We start from the raw sequence: 21,993 nt of genomic DNA on the forward strand, positions 1-21,993 counted from the left end.
GTTAATCCAGCATTTCTTCAATAAAACTGTGTTGCTGTTTCTGAAGTTAGAAATCACTTTATCACCTTTTTACGTGATAAATGTAACAGCAGAGAAATTCCTCTTGGTGTCTATATGAGTGCCATCTTGATAGATGGACCTCCCACATCAAAAGCTATAATCTGATTTCTGTAAGGCTGTGCACAAGACAGATCAGATTGCAGCAGATAAGTTACGGGGGACATGCACTTTGCACTCTGTAGTGGTGTCGCTAGAGGGCTTCAGTTTATTTACAGATCTCAGGCAAAATGTTAACATCTGCTGTGCTATGTCGCCTTCTTGCAGAAGTGTTTTTCATTATGTTGCTATGGCTTGAATTCTTTTATGGCTGCTAAAGACCTTATTCTCATATTAATATAGAATGTTAAAGCCTGCACACATAATGTGCATGTGAAAATATGAATAATTTTATTTCTATACCGCCAATATACACCCAGGACTACAAATCAGAGAGCGCATGTACAAGCAATATAAGGCTAGTTTCACACTAGTGTTTTTGAGCGCCCCCTGCCGCGCCTCCGCCGGTAGCTCTGCCTACCGGCGCATGACGCTGCATGCGCCCTCTCTTTATCACTGGGGGCGCAGGCCGTGCGCAGTATGCGTTTGGCGGCGCATGCATCCTTTTGACGGTGCGCTGACCTGCGCCAAACGCTACCTGCTGCAGTTTGGTTGCGCCGGCGCACCGTCAAAAAGGCGCATGTGCCGCCAAACGCATACTGCGCACGGCCTGCGCCCCCAGTGATAAAGATAGGGGACTCAGGGCGCATGCAGCATCATGCGCCGGTAGGCGGAGCTACCGGCAGAGGCGCGGCAGGGGGCGGGGCTTAGCGGCGGCCGTGCGCAGGCCGTCGCTGCGCTCAAAAACGCTAGTGTGAAACTAGCCTAAGACTGCACACAGTAATACAATAATTAACATTTCCAACAAGAGGAGCGAGGATCCTGCTTGTAAACTTGCATTCTACATGGACAAAGTAACACACAAAATGCTTGTCGTGTGTGTGGTCTGGCCATCATTATAATAGGGGTATACAAATAATGCTGCATGAACCAGTCATCAGCCAGGATCTGTATAGGTACAGATACAAAGTGCTACGGAGTGCATGGAGGGTGTGTAAACAGATGAGGAAAAGAAGAGCTGCAAATAGATTAGAGAAGTGAGGTGGCAGGCCAGTCTAAGGAGCCTTGATTTTAGAGCTTTCTTTAAAATGTGGCTTCTGGGAATTAACTATATTGTCTGGGGTAGTGTAGTCCAGAGAACTTTGTGCAGCACGAGAGAAATCCTGGAGGCAGGAGTGGGGGGTCCGGATAATTGAGGATGTTGGTCTAAGGTCATTAGCAAAAAGAGCACGGGTAGAGGGATAGCGATGAGAAAGGAAATGTAAGGAGGTGCATAACTTTGGAGAGCTTTATTGGTGAGTGATATGTTTATATTGTACTCTGTAGCGGATGGGCAACCAGTACAGTATTAACTACATGTTAATGTACTATGAATGGGAGACCTCATGATGGCTAGCCCCCTCTAACCAACTGTTGTGATGTCCAGAAATGGTGTTCATCTTAATTTACCCAAATAACAGCTTATTAGGAAAATTTGGATAAAACCATATTAAGCTTTAAATTATATTTATCCCTATCTTTATTTCTTCTCACCGAGAATTTGAAGTACAATTTGTATACTAAGTCTCTTGTTGGACCTCTATTGTAGAACCTTTCATACAAAAGTCAAAATAATCTTATGAATTGTGGCCATCAAATATGGTTTCTTACCTCCTGCTTGTCCAACTGTGAATTTAAATTGAATTTTATATATGTATAACTTGAAGTCTGAATTACTCTCGACTCCTGCCGAGGAAATGTATTTTTTTTTCAATTCCCATTAGTCTATACATTTATGGTGAGCAGCTATTTTTAATTTGCTGGTACTATTGGTTCACAGTATTTAGTATTTACTGGGTATCCTATGGGTAGCCTGTCTTATTAGTTTATTCTAAGTCCTGATGTTGAAGGTCACAAATGTAACAGCTGCTCGTTTTCTGACCTTTCATGATCTTGACCTTCTCTTTTGTGTGTACCAGTCAGAGTGTTCATATGTTTTTCATGTTGTGTGACCTTTTTCTTTCTCTGCACGTAGCTGGATTTCAATGGTGCAAGTCACAAGACCCTCAAATCCTTTTTTAAGTAAGAAACAACAAGAGCAAAAAATGATGTAGAATAATAAACATATTACTCTTACAAGGACAATATAGAGATACAAACATGAATATATCACAATCTAGAAATAGTGTAAGTTAGTATTTGTGCTGTTTGTCTTGCCCTTTAGGCTGAATTCCAGCTGATGTCTGAAATTGCATAGCCATTGGGTCCACTTGGCAAGTTTCATCTTTTAAATCTTACATTTTCTTTGTGAATTAATTTTTGTTCCTCTTATTCATTTTTTTTTTTTTAAATATCTAAATCATTTTGTCATTTTTTTGATACTTTCTGCCTTGTCGAATAGCAGTATATAGTTGATGGAACTGCACGCTGTAATGTATAGCAGAGCTGATAAAACTTCTAAGAGAGATCACGAGCTTCCAACTTTAAGGTAAAAGGGAAAACAGCATCTTTTTCGTGTGGATTCTACCTAGAGTCTGCCTGAAAAAGTGCTAAGAAAAGTAAAAAGAAATGCACAAATACGTTGCAATGTCAAAACGACTTTCCGTTTGGAAGCTCCTCAGTAGTTTATATACCCAATTGGAAAAAAAAAAGTTGCTGATGGCAAAGCTACCGAGAAAATGACCGAAAAGACGACAAAAAGAACGCTTCAGTAAAAACACAACTGGGGTTTTCCAGAAGTGTTTTCTTCATAACCTCGGCCATGTGCACATACCTTTAGGTGCATCTCATAGGCAGATTTATGCCCATAAAGAGGAACGATCATTTATACATTAAAGATTCAGGCTTCGATTCATCAAACTTGCGATTTTCCTGCCAGTCTTAATGAGGGGGCACTGTGGAGTCAGATGCTACTGATTTATGAGGTAGCGCAAGGCTCTTAATAATTCCAGAGCATGTTATGAATGGCGTGCAGCTCCGTGCACTATGCCAGAAGTCTTGCTCCTATCCTCAACTGGAGTAAGATTTCTGGCATAGGGAATGTCATAGGTCGCCAGTAATTAAACTATTAAACTATAAACTATTAAACTATTAAACCATTAAGCTAACTGTGGCACTATGCCTTTGTTCCACAACAGCTTTGCCAATTTTGGCGTAGCTGGGACAATTCTTCAACAATTGCTTTTCTTTAGCATTATCTTGCTGACTAGTTTCATCAGTGATTTTGGTCAGAGTTTTGTCAGTTTGGCTCGAATTTCAACAGATGATAAAATAAGTTACTCCACCTTCTGACAGTCCGTGAAGTGAAAGTTGGACCGCACTTGGATAGCATAGGAGTGCTGTCTGATATTTTCTTCTTCGCCTCATTGGGGACACAGATACTGTGGGTGTATGCTTCTACCGCTAGGAGGCTGACAATAAGTGAAGAAAAGAGGTTAGCTCCTCCTCCGCCGTATACACCCTCGCCCCTATTGCGGGCGAAAATCAGTGTGTTTTTGCTTAGTGTCTGTTGGAGGCACACGTCGGTCTGTCTCAAGACTGACCTTTTTTTTTTTTTTTTTTCCCCATGAAGATAAGACAGGGGCGGCGGACCCTATTAAAAGGGTCCGATCTCCCCAAACTAACAACGGGCGAGCACGTGCGAGTGTCCCTCCACGTATCCTCTCCCGCACTGTGGGACATGATGCTGGACTTAGCCCTGTCCACCCGAGGGTATTGAAACTCCAGGCTGCACAGAGGCACAAGCGTAGTCCGTGCGGCCCCCACTGCCCCACCAATGCTAAAACTGCGGCGGGGCAAGGCGGCAGACGGTCCCTCTCCTCACCCCTTGAAGGGATTAGATGAAGCTAGGGTGCCTGCACCATCCTTGTTTCATATGGCCCCCCTCCCCTCTACCTGACATGGACAGAAGGGATGGCCAGGGTGGGCTCCTGCAGCAGCACAGGGCTGGAGCCCTTGGCCTCTCCCGGGCGGCAGCAGCAGAGACGGGCATCCGGCAGCGGCGGGTCCGGTCCCAGCCTTGATCCCTGGGCAAATAGTAAAAATCGAGGACGCGGCTTCAGCCAGCGCTAGGCCGCGGCCGGAAGTCCCCGACGTCGCGTCACGGCGGCCCCGCCCCCCATAGCATGGGCGGAAGCCGAAAAAAATTTAGGCCCCGGCTTCAGGCCGAAGCTAGGCCACAAAAGGAAGTACCGTCCGGGGGCCTTCCCACAGTGCTGGCGCGCAGATAGAGCGACGCCTCGCACGCTGAAGACACAGGACAGGACTGGGGTAAATGCTGCCCCCTAGCCCCACAGAGAGGCTACGCTAATCGAAGCAAAGACCGCCTTCCCCCGCCCCGGCGGATGCCTGACAGGTACAGCATATCAGGAAAAGAGCTAAGACGGATACGTTGTTATACGCTGCATGCATCTCCTGTCGGTCCGTTTTTTCCGTGGGCGCAGAGCGAAGTCTCCGAGTCCGAACGCCCTCAGGAGCCCTCCCCGACGACCGAGCCTCGGAATGGGCGTTATCACTGTCGCAACCTATGGCGTCACTTACGAGAGGTTTTGAGTCCCTTCGGGCCCCAAATAGGGGCAGGGAGAGTGGCTCACCTGTTTTAGAGGGGTTCTCTACCTCACAGGAGCCTCCGACCTGCAGGGGCCGCTCTCACTCCAGGCAGACCCGGGGGGAATCTAACCCACACGGTGTCTCCCGGTGCGTCGGCATCCGTGAGCTCTGCTTCTCGCTCCCCGTCACCAGTGGTTGATAGTGAGCAGACCTCAGATGGCAACTCGGACGAGCCCCTTGACCTGGACACTCCAGGGTCACGTGAAACAGTGGACAGCCTCATAGAAGCTGTCAATCAGACCCTGGGGATTGAGGATGATCCCGCAGCGGCTACGGGGCATAAAGTGAGATTTAAGCCAGTGAAGGACCTGCACGGAATTTTTTCCTCTCACCCAGAGTTTGAGTACATAGTGCAGCGGCACAGAGAACAACCAGACAGGCGTTTCTCGGGTCAAAAGGCACTCGAAACAAGGTATCCGTTTGCTCTGGACCTCCGTAAAATACGGGTGGAATCCCCGATGGTGGATCCTCCGGTTTCTCGCCTAGCCCTAAGACCCTGCTATCCGTCCCTAGAGTTTCCTCGATTTAAGGATCGCCTTATAGAGAGCTTAGCTCGCTCATTATATGAGGCGTCAGGGTCAGCGCTCGTTCCCTCATTCGCAGCACCTTGGGTAGCCAAGGCTATGATATCATGTTCAGAAACATTAAACAAGGTCGCGCAGGAGCAGGATCTACCTGCAGAGATTTCGGAGGTCGCAGGTCAGATGGCGATGGCCAGAGACTATGTAATCAATGCGTCTTTGGATGCGGCCATTTGCTCGGCACTTGCTGCCGCTAATGCAATTTCTATCAGGAGAGCCCTATGGTTAAAGACATGGCGAGCCGATTCTACTTCTAAAAAGTCCTTGACTTCCCTGCCTTATCAGTGCGGCCGAATATTTGGGGAGAAGTTGGATCAACTTATCTCCGACTCCACAGGAGGAAAGAGCGGATTTCTTCCTCAACAAAAGGTCAAAACGCTTTTTCGTCACCCGTTTCAGGCATGTTTTCGGGCCTTTTCGCAACCCCGGGTGGACTACAGCGGCCAATTCCGCCGCCTCAGGCCGCCCCAACCAGGATTGGGAGCGTCAGGTCTCATATAGAGCCAACCCATTAGGGAGAATGCATACTCAGCAGCCCAGATTGAGGGGATCCAGATCCCAAAGATCGTCGGCCAAATGACTCGAGGCCTTTACCAGACGACACCAGCAAGGGGGCGCGGTCGCCTACTCTAGTTTCACCACGTCTGGGTCAATGTCGCTCACGACGCATGGGTAAAGGAATTGGTGGCCTCAGGTTACAAAATAGAATTTGTCAGATACCCTCCAAGACGGTTTTTTCTTTCCCAGGTTCCCAGGGTGGATGCCCAGGCAAGGGCTCTATTGGGAGCCATCAAATCGCTCTAGCAAAATGGAGTCATTGTTCCAGTGCCGGAACATGAAAGCTCAAGGGTTCTATTCCAACCTTTTTGCGGTTCCCAAAAAGGTCGGGTCTGTCAGGCCTGTTTTGGACCTGAAGCTTCTGAACAAATTCATCAGGATCAGACATTTCCGGATGGAGTCTCTGTTCAGTCATATCGGCCATGGAGCAGGGAGACATCCAGGACGCATATCTGCATATTCCCATTTTTCCTCATCAGAGATTTCTACGCTTCGCCATCAGCGATCAACATTTTCAGTTCGTAGCGCTACCCTTCGTGCTAGCCACGGCTCCCAGAGTGTTCACAAAGGTTATGGCCATACTGCATTCTCGAGGCATAGTCGTCTTGCCTTATCTGCACGACCTCTTGGTCAAGGGCCCGTCAATACGGGCATGCAAGGGAAATGTCAACATCACACTAGGTACTCTTGCCCGCTTAAGATGGTTGGTCAATGCGAAGAAGTCATACCTTGTGCCAGCTCAGAGGATCTCCTTCCGAGGAATGATCTTCGACACTTGCCGAGGGTTAGTAATTCTCCCTCAGGAAAAGGCGTTAGCTCTCCGGCAGGGAGTCCGGACACTTCGCCAACCAGTCCCTCATACCATCCGATCCGGGATGAGGATTCTAGGGGAAATGGTGGCAGCAATGGAAGTGATACCTTTCGCCCAGTTCCATCTTCGCCCCCTGCAGCGCACCCTCTTGTCAGCCTGGGACAAGAATCCTTTCACGCTCGATCGGCGGTGCCGACTGTCCTCTCAAGTCAGGCAGTTGCTTGGATGGTGGTTAACCAGTTCCTCTCTGGCCCAGGGAAAACCTTTCCCCCCCAGATCATTGGCTGGTAATGACAACTGACGCCAGTCTCCTCAGCTGGGGAGCGACTTTTCACCACCACACAACCCAGGGACGGTGGTCACCACAGGAGGCAAGCCTCTTGATCAACTTATTGGAGATACGAGCAATTCGGCTGGCTCTGCAGAAATTTCATCACTTTCTAGCAGGCCGCCCCGTCCGGATTCAATCGGACAACGCCACAGTGGTGGCTTACATAAATCACCAGGGGGGCACCCGCAGCAGAGCAACCATGCGTCAGGTGGGGCACATTTTTCAGGGGGCCGAAGCAAACCACTCGGTGATTTTGGCTGTCCACATCCCGGGCATGGAAAATTGGGCGGCAGACTTTCTCAGCCGGCAGGGTCTTGCATCCGGAGAGTGGTCTCTACATCCCGAAGTTTTTTCAGCAGATTTGTCAACTGTGGGGAGCTCCGGATGTGGACCTCATGGCTTCCAGAGTGAATGCCAAGGTGCACACATATATCGCTCGGGCCAGGGACCCACAGGCATTCGCGGTGGACGCGTTGGTTCTGCCATGAAACCAGTTTCGCCTCCCATATCTATTTCCCCCACTGCCACTACTTCCAAGAGTCATCAAAAAGATCAAGATGGAAGGGGTGCCAGCGATTCTGCTGACCCCTGACTGGCCCCGTCGAGCGTGGTACGCAGATCTAATGCAGCTGCTCGCCGACATTCCTTGGCGCCTGCCAGAGCGCCCAGATCTACTGTCTCAAGGGCCGATTTGCCACCCGAACTCAGGGAACCTGTGTTTTGACGGCATGGCCGTTGAATCTTGGGTTCTAACCCAGGCAGGGTTCGGGAGCGAGGTGGTCGCTACAATGATAAGCGCCCGGAAGCCTGCTTCAGCACGAATTTACCATCACACCTGGAAGGTGTTCATTGCTTGTGTCACGCTCGCACCTTGACTGAATGGCGCGAGCCGGGGGTTTGTGGCCCCACTGTGCCACAAACCAGACTACCCTGGAAGGGGCGTGACTACGACAGCTACCTCGGTCTTCACTGGAGCCTCTGATGGTGAGGTCAGGCTTGTGCGGCAGGTAGCTGTCGGGTGCCACTCCAGGGTGGTGTCTGGCTGTGGCTGCTGATCCCACTCGGGGACAAGTCACTTGGACAGGTGCTATAGACTGGCAGGCAGGTAGATACGATGGGCACGGCTGAGACACTGGGCAAGCGGGCACGGCTTGGAGACACTGGGCAAGCGGGCACAGCTTGGAGACACTGGGCAAGCGGGCACGATATGAGAGAACAGGTTTGGACCTGTTCACACAGGAGGTGCAGGTATGGATATAGGCAGGAAGGAATGGAATATGAAGGAACAGGTTTGGACCTGTTCACACAGGAGGTGCAGGTATGGATATAGGCAGGAAGGAATGGAATATGAAGCAACAGGTTTGGACCTGTTCACACAGGAGGTGCAGGCAGGCAGAGCCGCAGGAGTGCGGAGCAGGCAGAGCGGCTAGGGAGCCGTGCAGACAGAGCGGCGAGGGTGCAGATGCACAGATAGGGAGAACACAAGGAAAGACACGGCAGAGAAGGAACCACAAACAAGGAGACTGACAGACAGAGGTAAGACTCAGTTCAGACAGAGACACAGGGACAAAGACACAAGGACCAGGATATTCTGCCTCCTGGCAGGTGGACAGAACACAGACAAGGCACTGGGAACAAGACTCAAGGGCCAGGATATTCTGCCTCCTGGCAGGCGGACAAGGTACAAAGCGAGACAAAGAGTATTCCTACAGAGAAGGAGATACACAGAACAGGGCCTGGCTTCCTCAGCAGCAAGATACTGAGTATAGACATTGCACAGGCAATGTTTCAGTGGATGTGGCCGGGTTAAATAGTCCAGGGCTCTAGGTAGTTGGTCAGGGACCCATTAGCCAGGTGCACCCTGACTGCATAAGAACCAGAGAGTTCAGGCGCCGCCCCCCTGTACACACAGTCAGGAAACATGGAGAGCAAGCAGGAAAACAAGAGGCATAGCACATGGAGCTCAGGGCTGGCAACAGACAGAATTCACAGCATGGCTTGAAGCAGAAAGTAAGTTGGTGTGCGGGGGATGGGAGGCCATGCAGTGATGCCAGCAGGGTTGTTACAGCTTGGTGTCGAGGCCGCAGTGTTTCTCCGCTGAGATTCTCGATCCCCAACATCTTGGCTTTTCTCCAGTCGGGCTTAGACTCGGGCCTTGCCCCAAGTTCCCTCAGGAGACAAATATCGGCCTTATCCGTCCTCTTCTAGCGCAGAATTGCTACTAATTTGAAGACTTTCATTCAGGGAGTCTCCCACTTGGTACCTCCCTATAAGGCGCCTATGGACGCCTGGGACCTTAACGTGGTCCTAAGTGTTCTGCAGGAAGATCCATTTGAACCGCTTCAGGATATCTCTTTGAGGTACCTTTCCTGGAAAGTGGTGTTCCTAGTGGCCATCACTTCCATCAGGCGGGTTTCAGAGCTGGCGGCCCTATCCTGCCAAGCTCCATTCCTCACTTTCCATAAGGATAAGGTGGTCCTCAGACCAGCCCCTCCTTTTCTGCTGAAAGTCGTGTCCTCTTTTCACATTAATGAAGATGTGGTTTTGCCTTCATTTTGTCCAGCATCGGTTAACTGTGTGGAAAAGGCTCTTCACACGTTAGACCTGTTAAGAGCCCTCCGGAGGGACGTGTCGCGACGGCACCCCTTCGTTAGACGGACACGCTGTTCATGCTCCCCAAAGGGCGCAGGAAGGGACTCGCTGCCTCAAAATCGACCATAACCAGATGGATTCGTGTGACTATTCAGGAATCCTACCTCAGTAGAGGCACGCCGATTCCAGCAAGGATCAAAGCGCACTCTACTCGGGCAGTGGGCGCCTCTTGGGCGCTTCAGCACCAGGCTTCGACGGAACAGGTTTGCAAGGCAGCAACCTGGCCCAGCCTGCACATTTTTGCCAATCATTATAATATCCATACTCAGGCCTCAGCGGATGCGAGCCTGGGTAGAAGGATTCTCCAAGCAGCGGTGGTGCACCTTTAAACAAGAGGGGCATGTAGCTTGGATCGGTGAGTCAATCTCCCCCCCCCCCCAAGGACTGCTTTAGGACATCCCACAGTATCTGTGTCCCCCAATGAGGCGAAGGAGAAACATGGATTTTTGTGAAAACTCACCGTAAAATCCTTTTCTCTGAGACGCTCATTGGGGGACACAGCACCCACCCTATTAGCCAGTTGGCTCTTGTTTTGTTTAAATTAATTTACTTATTTGATATAAGGGTGGTGATTTCTTTGGACATGTTGTACCTGTATTAAGGCTGATTTTGTTGTCCTCCTACTGCTTTGGCACCAAACCGATTTCCGCCCGCAATAGGGGCGAGTGTGTATACGGCGGAGGAGGAGCTAACCTCTCTTTTTCACATAGTGTCAGCCTCCTAGCAGCAGAAGCATATACCCACAGTATCTGCGTCCCCCAATGAGCGTCTCGGAGAAAAGGATTTTATGATGAGTTATCACAAAAATCCATGTTTTATTGACCCATAGACTTGCATTGCCAATTTTGAGTCGACACTGATCAATTTTGGATATGTGTCCGCGATTTTGCAAGTACTGCTTGGTCTGTAAAAATTCACAGACATGTGAAAGCCTCATTCACTAGTATAGGTATGAGTGCTATCCGAGAAAAACATGGATAGCATTCATATACAAAAAATGGACCCCTGAATGAGCCCCAAGTCATTGGAAAAACTTATTAAAGGGTCAAAATTGACTTTTAGGATTGCTACATCCAATAGATGGTGCTAGAATTCAAGTCCTCTTCCTCTCTGAAGTTCTCTCTGAAGACATTGTTTTTATTTTTAACCCCTTCCCGACCTGTGACACAGGGTATGCGTCATGAAAATCGGTGCCAATCCGACCCATGACGCATACCCTGTGTCATGACTTCAAAGCCCCCCTGCGGGTCGGGTGACCGAGATCAATGAAAGGTCACCTGACCCGCAGATACAGGGGGCTTTGTAATTCACCACAAGGGGCGTGGCTTCGCCCCCACGTGGCTACGATCGCTCTGATTGGCTGTTAAAAGTGAAACGGACAATCAGAGCGATAGTAATATTTCATCAATGAAAATTGATGAAATATTACAATCCAGCCATGGCCGATGCTGCTGTAGCATCGGACATGGCTGGAGACACTGATCCGATCGCCCCCCCCCGCCACTGAATGACAGCGGCAATCTGCCGCCGCTGTCATCATCTGCTCCCCGTCAGCTTCCGATCCCCCCTCACCCCCTCGGTACCTCCTGAGTCCCCCTGTCGCTCCCGGTGTCCCGCGGGTCCGGATCGTGGGCGCCGCCATCTTGGAAAATGGCGGGCGCATGCGCAGTGCGCCCGCCCGAATCTGCTGGCTGCAGATTCCATTCTTTCATTTTGATCACTCTCACAGTGGTCAAAATGAAATAAAAAGTAAATAAACCCCCCGATTATCACCCCCATAGGTAGGCACAACTAATAAAATAAAGAAAATATTTTTATTTTTCCATTAGGGTTGGAGAGAGGGTTAGGGTTGGAGAGAGGGTTAGGGTTGGAGAGAGGGTTAGGGTTGGAGAGAGGGTTAGGGTTGGAGAGAGGGTTAGGGTTGGAGAGAGGGTTAGGGTTGGAGAGAGGGTTAGGCTTGTGGTTAGGATTATGGTTAGGGTTGGGATTAGGGTTAGGGATGTGTTGGGGTTAGGGGTGTGTTAGGATTAGTGTTGAAGTTAGAATTGATGGGTTTCCACTGTTTAGGCACATCAGGTGGTCTCCAAACGCGACATGGTGCAACCATTGGTTCCAGCCAATTTTGCGTTCAAAAAGTCAAACGGTGCTCCCTCCCTTCCAAGCCCCGACGTGTTCCCAAACAGTGGTTTACCCCAACATATGGGGTATCAGCGTACTAAGGAAAAATTGTACAACAACTTTTGGGGACTAATTTCTCCTGTTACCCTTGGGAAAATAAAAAATTGGGGGTTAAAAATGTATTTTTGTGGAAAAAAAATGATTTTTTTCATTTTCACGTCTCTGCATTATGAACTTCTGTGAAGCACTTGGGGGTTCAAAGTGCTCACAACACATCTACATAAGTTCCTTGGAAGGTCTGGTTTCCAAAATGGGGTCACTTGTGGGGGGTTTCCACTGTTTAGGCACATCAGGGGCTCTGCAAACGTAATGACGACCGCAGACTATTCCATCAAAGTCTGCATTTCAAAACGTCACTACTTCCATTCCGAGCCCTGACGTGTTCCCAAACAATGGTTCCTCCCCACATATGGGGTACCAGCGTACTCAGGATAAACTGGACAACAACTTTTGGGGTCCAATTTATCCTGTTACCCTTGTGAAAAAAAAATTGCGGGCTAAAAATCATTAATTTTTGAGGGGAAAAAAATTATTTTTTATTTTCACGGCTCTGCGTTATAAACTTCTGTGAAGCACTTGGGGGTTCAAGGTGCTCACCACACATCTAGATAAGTTCCTTGGGCGGTCTAGTTTCCAAAATGAGGTCTCATGTGGGGGGTTTCTACTGTTTAGGCACACAGGGGCTCTGCAAATGTAGCATGAAGCCCGCACACCATGCCATCAAAGTCAGCATTTCAAAATGTCACTACTTCCCTGCTGAGCCTCGACGTGTGCCCAAACAGTGGTTCCCCCCACATATGGGGTGCCAGCGTACTCAGGACAAACTGTTTGTACAACAACTTGTGGGGTCCAATTTGTCCTGTTACCCTTGTGAAAATAGAAAATTGCGGACTAAAAAATATTTTTTTAGGAAAAAAAAATATTTTTTATTTTCACGGCTCTGCGTTATAAACTTCTGTGAAGCACCTGGGGGTTCAAAGTGCTCACTATGCTTCATTGGCACTGATGGATGATCTCCCGATACTGGAGGTTTGGGGGAAATCTGGAATTAAAAGGGTGGGGGATGTTTTTAGTGGAGTGGAGTTCCTGAAATTCGGTGAGATCAGGGTTAAATATAATTTACCGTCATCTGAGCTAGTCTTTTACACCATGTTGAAAGACAGAATTTGGAAATTCATAAAAGGGAAGACTTTGAATTATGAAATGCTATCTTCACTACTGTGCAACCTTAAAAATAAAAACCTCTGGAGTCTGCGTAATTTGTATAGATCTGTTGTCAAAGACCTAACGAGCCACAAAAACATATACATGAAGAGATGGGAGTCCGATTTTGGTGCTGATATCCGTCTCGAGAACTGGAACGATGCCATCAAAAACACTTACAATTCCAACATATCAATGGGTCTTCATGAGAGTTATTTCAAATTGTTAACCTCGTCGGGGTATAGTACCATCTATTTATCGCATTTTAACACAGAGCTATCTTCCTTGTGCTGGAGAGATTGTGGACACCAAGGGAACCTCTACCATATTTTCTGGGGTTGTTCAAAAATCAAAAGCCTCTGGCTTCAAGTCACACAGCACATTAACCTCATTGCTAAGGACTTCATAATTACACCCGAAAGAGCACTTCTTTCATTAGACATGGAACAATTTGATGATTCGGTAAGACACATTATCATACACATCCTCTTAGTGACCAAGACCATGTTAGCACAATGGTGGAAGAAAGCAGAGGTTCCCAAGTTTTCAGACATACTTGACAAGATAGGCCAACACAGCGATTTAGAACGCAGATATGCGATCAACAACAATCACATTCACAAATACTCAAAAAAATGGAAGACCTGGAACAACAAATTTCATATCAACTAGACTTAACAAGAGGCACTATATTTTGAAGTTTAAACCTGGGCGCTTTAGTACTGGGAGCTGTATCTCCTTCCAAGAATGTTACCCCATAATAAGGATTGTCGATTTTTTTTTTTTTTCTTTTATGTTGTTATTCGATATATGTTATTCTATGTCTGTTTGTGGGTTCTCTAGTTTTTAAATTTTTTTTCCGTAACTGTACAAGGTTGTTTATTCCCCACTCCCTTCCCTCCCTTCCTACCTTCCTTTCCCTACCTTGTTTATTTCCAAAAAAACAATAAAGTTATTTGAAAACAAAGTGCTCACTATGCATCTAGATAAGTTCCTTAGGGGGTTTAGTTTCCAAAATGGGGTCATTTAATAATAATAATAATAATAATAATAATAATAATAATAAATTTTATTTTTATAGCGCCGACATATTCCGCAGCACTTTACATTTCAGAGGGGATTTGTACAGACAATAGACATTACAGCATAACAATAATCACATACAGTAGATTATAACAAATACCAAGAGGAGTGAGTGCCCTGCTCGCAAGCTTACAGTCTATGAGGAAAGAGGTAGACACGAAAGGTGGGTGGTAACAGTTGCCCTGATTGTATGGACCAGCCATAATGTTAAGTGTGTAACAGTACAGACACAGAGGGCTAATGGATGCATAAAGCATGTGGGAACATGATGCTGGGAACCTGGTTATGGTAAAACTTTTGGCTCTGCCACACAGGGATAGGTTAGGTTAATGTGTTGAGGCGATAGGCCAGTCTGAATAAATGTGTTTTCAGGACACGCTTAAAATTGTGGGGATTGGGGACTAATCGTATTGACCTGGGAAGTGCATTCCAAAGAATTGGCTCGGCACGTGTAAAGTCTTGGAGACGGGAGTGGGAGGTTCTGACTATTGAGGATACTAACCTCAGGTCATCAGCAGAAGGAAGGGCGCGGGTAGGGTGGTATACTGAAACAAGGGAGGAGATGTAGGGTGGTGCTGAGCCATTGAGGGCTTTGTGGGTGAGGGTAATAAGTTTATACTGAATTCTGGAGTGGATGGGTAGCCAGTGTAATGACTGGCACAAGGTAGAGGCATCGGTGTAACGATTGGTGAGGAATATGATCCTGGCTGCAGCATTCAAGACAGATTGGAGAGGGGAGAGTTTGGTAAGAGGGAGACCGATTAGAAGAGAGTTACAATAGTCGAGACGAGAATGAATAAGAGAAACAGTAAGAGTTTTTGCAGAGTCAAAAGTAAGAAAAGGTCGAATTCTAGAAATGTTTTTGAGGTGCAGATGACAAGAGCGAGCCAGTGATCGAATGTGGGGGGCAAAGGAAAGCTCGGAATCAAGTATGACCCCAAGACAGCGGGCATGTTGCTGGGGAGTAATAGTGGAACCACACACGGAAATGGCAATGTCGGGTGTAGGTACATTAGTAGCGGGAGGAAACACAAGGAGTTCAGTCTTTGACAGGTTCAGTTTCAGATATAGTGAGGACATGATATTAGACACAGCGTTTAGACAATTGCCAGTGTTTTCTAGAAAGGCTGTCGTGATGTCAGGAGAAGAAGCGTATAATTGGGTGTCATCAGCATAGAGATGGTACTGGAAACCAAATCTACTGATTGTTTGACCAATAGGGGCAGTGTACAAGGAGAAGAGGAGGGGGCCTAGAACCGATCCTTGAGGAACCCCAACAGTAAGGGGAAGGTGAGAGGAGGAGGAACCTGCAAAAGAAACAGTAAAGGAGCGGTCGGAGAGATAGGAGGAGAACCAGGAGAGAACGGTGTCCTTGAGGCCAATGGAATGGAGCATAGTGAGGAGGAGCTGATGATCCACAGTGTCGAATGCTGCAGAGAGATCCAAGAGAATTAGCATGGAGTAATGACCATTTAATTTAGCTGTTAGCAGATCATTAGAGACTTTAGTGAGGGCAGTTTCAGTGGAGTGTAAAGAGCGGAAACCGGATTGGAGAGGGTCGAGAACAGAGTTTTCTGAGAGATAGCGGATAAGACGGGAGTGGACCAGGCGTTCCAGGAGTTTAGAGATGAAGGGAAGATTAGAGACAGGTCTATAGTTAGCGGCACAGTTTTGGTCGAGGGATGGTTTTTTAAGTAGTGGATGTATGATGGCATGCTTAAATGAGGAGGGAAAAATACCAGAAGAGAGAGAGAGGTTAAATATTTTAGTTAGGTGAGGGGTGACAGCAGGGGAAAGGGACTGGAGGAGATGTGACGGAAATGGGTCACTGGTGCAAGTAGTTGGGCGAGAAGATGCAAGGAGCCTGCTTACTTCTTCTGTGACTGGTTCAAAATATTTGTGGGTCATTTGTGGGGGAGCTCCAAAACTTAAGGGACACAGGGGATCTCCAAACACGACAATGTGTCCGCTAACGATTGGAGCTAATTTTCATTTCAAAAAGTCAAAAATGGTGCTCCTTCCCTTCTGAGCCCTGCCGTGCGCCCAAACAGTGGTTCCCCCTCACATATGGGGTACCAGCGTACTCAGGACCAACTGGACAACAACTTTTGTGGTCCAATTTCTCCTGTTACCCTTGTAAAAATAAAAAATAGCGTGCTAAAAAATCATTTTTGAGGAAAAAAAAATGATTTTTTATTTTCGCTGCTCTACGTTATAAACTTTTGTGAAGCACTTGGGGGTTCAAAGTGCTCACTACACATCTAGATAAGTTCATTAAGGGGTCTAGTTTCCAAAATGGGGTCACTTGTGGGGGAGCTCCAATTTGTAGGCACACAGGAGCTCTCCAAACGCGACATGGTGTCCGGTAACGATTGGAGCTAATTTTCATTTCAAAAAGTCAAATGGTGCTCCTTCACTTCCGCGCCTTGCCGTGCACCCAAACAGTGGTTTATGACCACATATGAGGTATTGGTGTGCTCAGGAGAAATTGCCCAACAAATTTTAGGATCTATTTTATCCTGTTGCCCATGTGAAAATGAAAAAACTGAGGCCAAAAGATAATTTTTGTGAAAAAAAGTACACTTTTTTTTTTTACGGATCAATTTGTGAAGCACCTGGGGGTTCAAAGTGATCACGGGGGTTCAAAGTGATCACTATGCATCTAGATAAGTTCCTTGAGGGGTCTAGTTTCCAAATGGGGTCACTTGTAGGGAAGCCTCAGTGTTTAGGCACACAGGGACTCTCCAAACGCGACATGGCAAGCGCTAAATATTCCAGCATATTTTCCATTCAAAAAGTCAAATGTGCTCCTTCCCTTCTGAGACCTGCCGTGCGCCCAAACAGTGGTTTATGACCACATATGAGGTATCGGTGTACTCAGGAGAAATTGCCCAACAAATTTTAGGATCCATTTTATCCTGTTGCCCATGTGAAAATGAAGAAAATGATGCTAAAAGAAAATTTGTGTTGGAAAAATTAAAATGTCCATTTTTTCCTTCCACGTTGCTTTAGCTCCTGTGAAGCACCTGAAGGCTTAATAATCTTCTAGAATGTAGTTTTGAGTAGCTTGAGGGGTGCAGTTTTTAGAATGGTGTCAATTTTGGGTATTATCTGCCATATAGACCCCTCAAAGTGACTTCAAATGTGAGGTGGTCCCTAAAAAAAAAATGGTTTTGTAAATTTTGTTGTAAAAATGAGAAATCACTGGTCAACTTTTAACCCTTATAACTTCCTAACAAAAAAAAATTTGTTTCCAAAATTGTGCTGATGTAAAGTAGACATGTGGGAAATCTTATTTAGTAACTATTTTGTGTCACATAACTCTCTGGTTTAACAGAATAACCATTGAAAATTTGAAAATTGCGAAATTTTCAACAAATTTCTGATTTTTTTCACAAATAAACGCAAAAATTATTGACCTAAATTTACCACTAACATATGAAGCCCAATATGTCACGAAAAACAAATCTCAGAATCGCTGGGATGCGTTGAAGCGTTCCAGAGTTATTACCTCATAAAGGGACACTGGTCAGAATTGCAAAAAATGGCCAGGTCATTAAGGTCAAAATAGGCTGGGTCATGAAGGGGTTAAATTCCAAGAGGAGTATTACATGGCTGTAAATCTCCCTACACCTCAGCACTTTCCTTTAGATCTTTTGCCTATGTAATGAAAGCATCTTACCTTTCGTAGTCAAAAGTGGGACCTGTACTTTTGACTAAGTCCTAAATGAGATGGGAATACCATTTTTAAATTCTACAATTTTTTTTATTGTAGTTTCTTTACAATGCAATAGCCATTGCCACTATCCTTTTCCTGCAGGCTTGGAAACGGTGCCGTCATCAAAAAGCATGCCAAGTTTGTGGTTTGTTTTTTCTTTTAAATCCGTTTGCCAACAGATGTAATCCTGGCCATATAAATTTACTGGGGTAACTGCTGGCAGATTGGGATCATTTAGTTGGGATCAGGGATGTTTGATTTTATCATGTCTGAACCTAATCATGTCTGAAGCTTTGAGTTTCCTGGAGAAAAACAGTGCTTTTTTACACTCTAATGTTTTTTGGGCTGGGTTTTTATAAGACTCAAGTACGGTCTAAAGTACAAATTAACTCTTCCTGAACATTATCCTCTATATTATAGATCTTGATTATCTTCTTGCTGCACTCCAACTTCTCTTCACAATTCAGAGCCCAATCTCATGAGTTTATTGATGTGGAATGCAGCTATTCACCTGCCATCTCAGACTACAGCCAAAAGGGGTCCCAATCTTCTGATGCTCCAAATCTACCGTATTTTTTTTGGACTATGAGACGCAGCCCAAATTTTCAGAGGGAAAATAGGGAAAAAATAATTAATGTGTCAAATGGGAGTCAGTCTTAGTCTGAATTCAGCTTACCTGGGGGGATCAGCAGTGCTGGTGGAGCAGGGTCACAGGAAATGTTCGGTGGTCTGGTGATATGACTCCCATCCCAGGCTGATGCGGCAGGTGCGGTGGCCTCCGGGAAATCCCATCCCAGGCTGGTGCGGCAGGTTTGGAGGTGGTGCTCGGGGCTCTGCCAGCATCTTGTGAAAGCCCGGAGGCCCCGCATATTCTTTGCTGCGATGTGGTGACCTCCGGGAAAATATATTGAGATCTTGGCAATGAGATCTCATTGCCAAGATCTCAATTTGAGCATGTGCCTCACCCGGCAGCCATTTTCCTGGAGGCCACTGCATCGCAGCAATGGTTATGTGGGGCCTGCAGGCTTTCAAAAAATGCCGGCGGAGCCCCCCCCCCGCACCACCACAGAGCACCACTGCTGCACCATCTGCATAAGTTTGGGAAGGGAGTGTGATCATCATTTGGCCGCGTCGGAAAAGGACCACCGCAGAATCGTCCGACTCCCGCTTTCGCCACAGAATTTGTAAGTATATTCTGACTATAAGACGCCATTTACTCCAAAAAATTTTGTCGAAAAAAGCGCGTCTTATTGTAGGGAGGAGGGCCCCCGCAGAGTGTCCGGGTTGGAACCAAAGGGACCGCCATCTAGGTTCCTAAGGGAACTGTACCCGGGGAACGGAGAAGAAGAGTGGACTGCTGGGAGTGACAGGACAGCAAGGGGAGGGGCGAGTATAAAAGCGACACGGAGCGCGCAGGGGAGTCAGTTGGCGGAACAGCAGACACAAAGCAAGAGACTGTGGGACTTTGAGAGAACCAGAGTTACAGACGGTGACCAGAGAGGAGACCAGCAGCAGAGGGGAGATTTACAGTGGCCTGCGGAGATTAAGCGCCGAACTTACAAACAAGATACTGCCGCCTCACTCCAATCCGGGGTCACTACCTGCCCGCAGTCATCCACAGCTGTTACCGCTGTGCTCCAGCCTGTTGCGGCCTGTCCGCCGCCTCTCGCAGCTGCTGCCGCTTTACTCCAGCCCGCGGCTGCGGCCTGCCCGCTACCGCCCCGCTTCAGCCCGCGGCTGTGGCCTGTTCATCATCGCCCGCAGTTGGGGCCTACTCCTCGCCTACAGAGAAAATCTTTGCCCAGGCCGTGCACGTGGCCTGCCAACCGCCACTCCTGGTAACTACGACACAATCCTGCTTGGGGACTGGAGTCTCATTGAACTGGCTTACGAGCCGAACCCTCCTGTTTCTACAGGGGGTTACGTCATCAAAGGACTTCCTCAGGGCCTGTTGTGCCCCAACTCCTCCTGGGCGCTTGGGCGCCCGAAGACTACAACAGATCTTCAGCAGCTGGGCCCAGCGGCTGCGACACCAAAGCAGCCTCATCAGAGACGCCGAGGGACATCAGGAAGGATAAGTGACACAATAGGAAATAAGGGCCCGTAGTCGGCCATATCGCGGCCCTATAACAACCGGCCTTTGCTGGGTTAGTCGTGTTCTCTTTGAAAGTGTTTGTTTGTGCAGAGTCCCTGCGAGGACAATAGCTGTTATTGTGTTTTGGTTGCTTAGCATAACCCTAGCGGCTTAAATTTACAAAAGTTTTCTTCCCAAAGTTCAGCTCAGTCTCGTGTCTCGTCACTGCATCCTGCGTACCTGCTGTTACCTACATTATAGTCTGAAAAATACGGTATGTCTTTTGTACACAAATGTCCTCTAATATACAGTGTTAGATATTATGGCCAATGCTCGGGGATTTGTCATCTTAGACTGAAAAACTTTACAGTTTGCAGTAAACAGGTCAAACACTCTCTTTTGACAGTAACCCTTTAATCTGTGTAATGTCCTGGATTTTTCTTGAAAGCCTTTTCAAGGCATTGCTTTGTACCTGATGATCTTTGGAATAGCTTGTCAGCGCATGCACTTCCTTTTTATCAGTACCTGCCAATCACATGGGTTTGTTTATTGGCAGGGTCTTGGGGTATAGTATGTTCAGCATGGTTTAAAGTTTAAATGGTCCTCTAAAGAATATTGTACATAGCAACTATTGAAACCTGAGGCCGTTGTAACTTAAAGAAGTTGTTTCATCTTCATAAATGGGTTAAAAAAAAAAACTTGCTTGTAGAAACAAACAACTTTGCAATGGACCTATTATCAAAAATCCTCTCTGTTCCCAAGAACAGATTGCTTTTCAATTCTATGGTTTGCTGATTGTTGCCTAGTTTACTGGCCAACTCTGCAGTCTATCAAGTCTCCTAGTCAAGGAGTCTTTTCCTAGTCCTAAGCAGTGCTTACAAGCTATTTTCTCTTGAACTTATAAACACTACTGTGAAGCTGGTCAGTTCCGTCAAGCTTTAGTGTTGCTTCATTCCTCCAATGCTGCAAAGACATAACTGCCTCGGCTTGTGGCATCGGAGAGAGCACTGGTTGGCCAACATCATAGCTATCCTATTGGTCGAAACTGACGGGTGCACCACTCCCCAGCACACAGACTTGGGTGGTCGTAGGCACAAGATGAGACAACACGTTTAAAGAGAACCAGGCAGCATGTATCAGGCACTAGCTGTATGCATTCAGCCACACATGTTTTGGTGCTGAAACGCTGCGGCGTTTTAGAGAACATACTTTCAGAGCCGACAGGGACCGAGCATCGGTAGAGACTGGTTGGTTAGGCAGGTCCCTGAAGACTTCACCATGCTCACGGAGATGGATTGACAGGTCTTTGCCTACATGCGAATATAGTGAGAGATTTCTCACTCCAGATTAGAAGTCGGGGACCCACCCATCCAATTAGTCTCCAGTGTGGCTTGGTCCCTGGCGGCTTCTTAAGTATGTTTTTCCCTGAAACGTTGCAGCATTTCAGAATCAACCATACCTGACTGAGTTCATACAGCCAGTGCCTGATACATGCTGCGTGTCCATCAGGCTGCATGTATCAGCTGTTAGGTTCACACTAAAGGTCCCGTCACACATAGCGATCTCGCTAGCGAGATCGCTGCTGAGTCACAAGTTTTGTGACACAACAGCGATCTCACCAGCGAGATCGCTGTGTGTGACAGCGACCGGCCCCCCTGCTGGTATCGCTGATCGCTCTGGGAAACCTCTGGACTTTTCTTTGGTCGCTGGTCTCCCGCTGGCCAGCACGCATTGCTGCGTGTGACAGGCGGGAGACCAGCGATCTGCTGGTAACTAACGTACACATTGGGTATCCCTTAGATACCCGATGTGTACGTTAATTACCAGCGCGCTGATGCAGGAAGCTGGTAACTAACGTACACATCGGGTATCTAAGGGACGCACGTCCCTTAGATACCCGATGTGTACGCTAGTTACCAGCTCCCTGCATCAGCGCGCTGGTAACTAACGAACAAAGCGCGTCGCTGTGCTGATCGCTGGTGAAGCTGTCTGTTTGACAACTCACCAGCGATCATGTAGCGATTCACCAGCGATCCTGACACGTTGATATCGTTGTCGGGA

At 47.4% G+C, this 21,993-nt stretch overlaps 1 protein-coding gene across 2 annotated transcripts in view; it reads left to right on the forward strand.

The window, feature by feature from the left end:
* The window catches only part of CHCHD3 (coiled-coil-helix-coiled-coil-helix domain containing 3), a 214,889-nt gene that overhangs the window by 112,676 nt on the left and 80,220 nt on the right, over positions 1-21,993 (forward strand). The gene's annotated exons all lie outside the window — the stretch shown is intronic.

This window comes from Dendrobates tinctorius, unplaced genomic scaffold, assembly GCF_039654945.1.
Source record: "Dendrobates tinctorius isolate UK_male_01 unplaced genomic scaffold, ASM3965494v1 ptg000066l, whole genome shotgun sequence".
In the NCBI taxonomy this organism is placed as follows: Eukaryota; Metazoa; Chordata; class Amphibia; order Anura; family Dendrobatidae; genus Dendrobates; species Dendrobates tinctorius.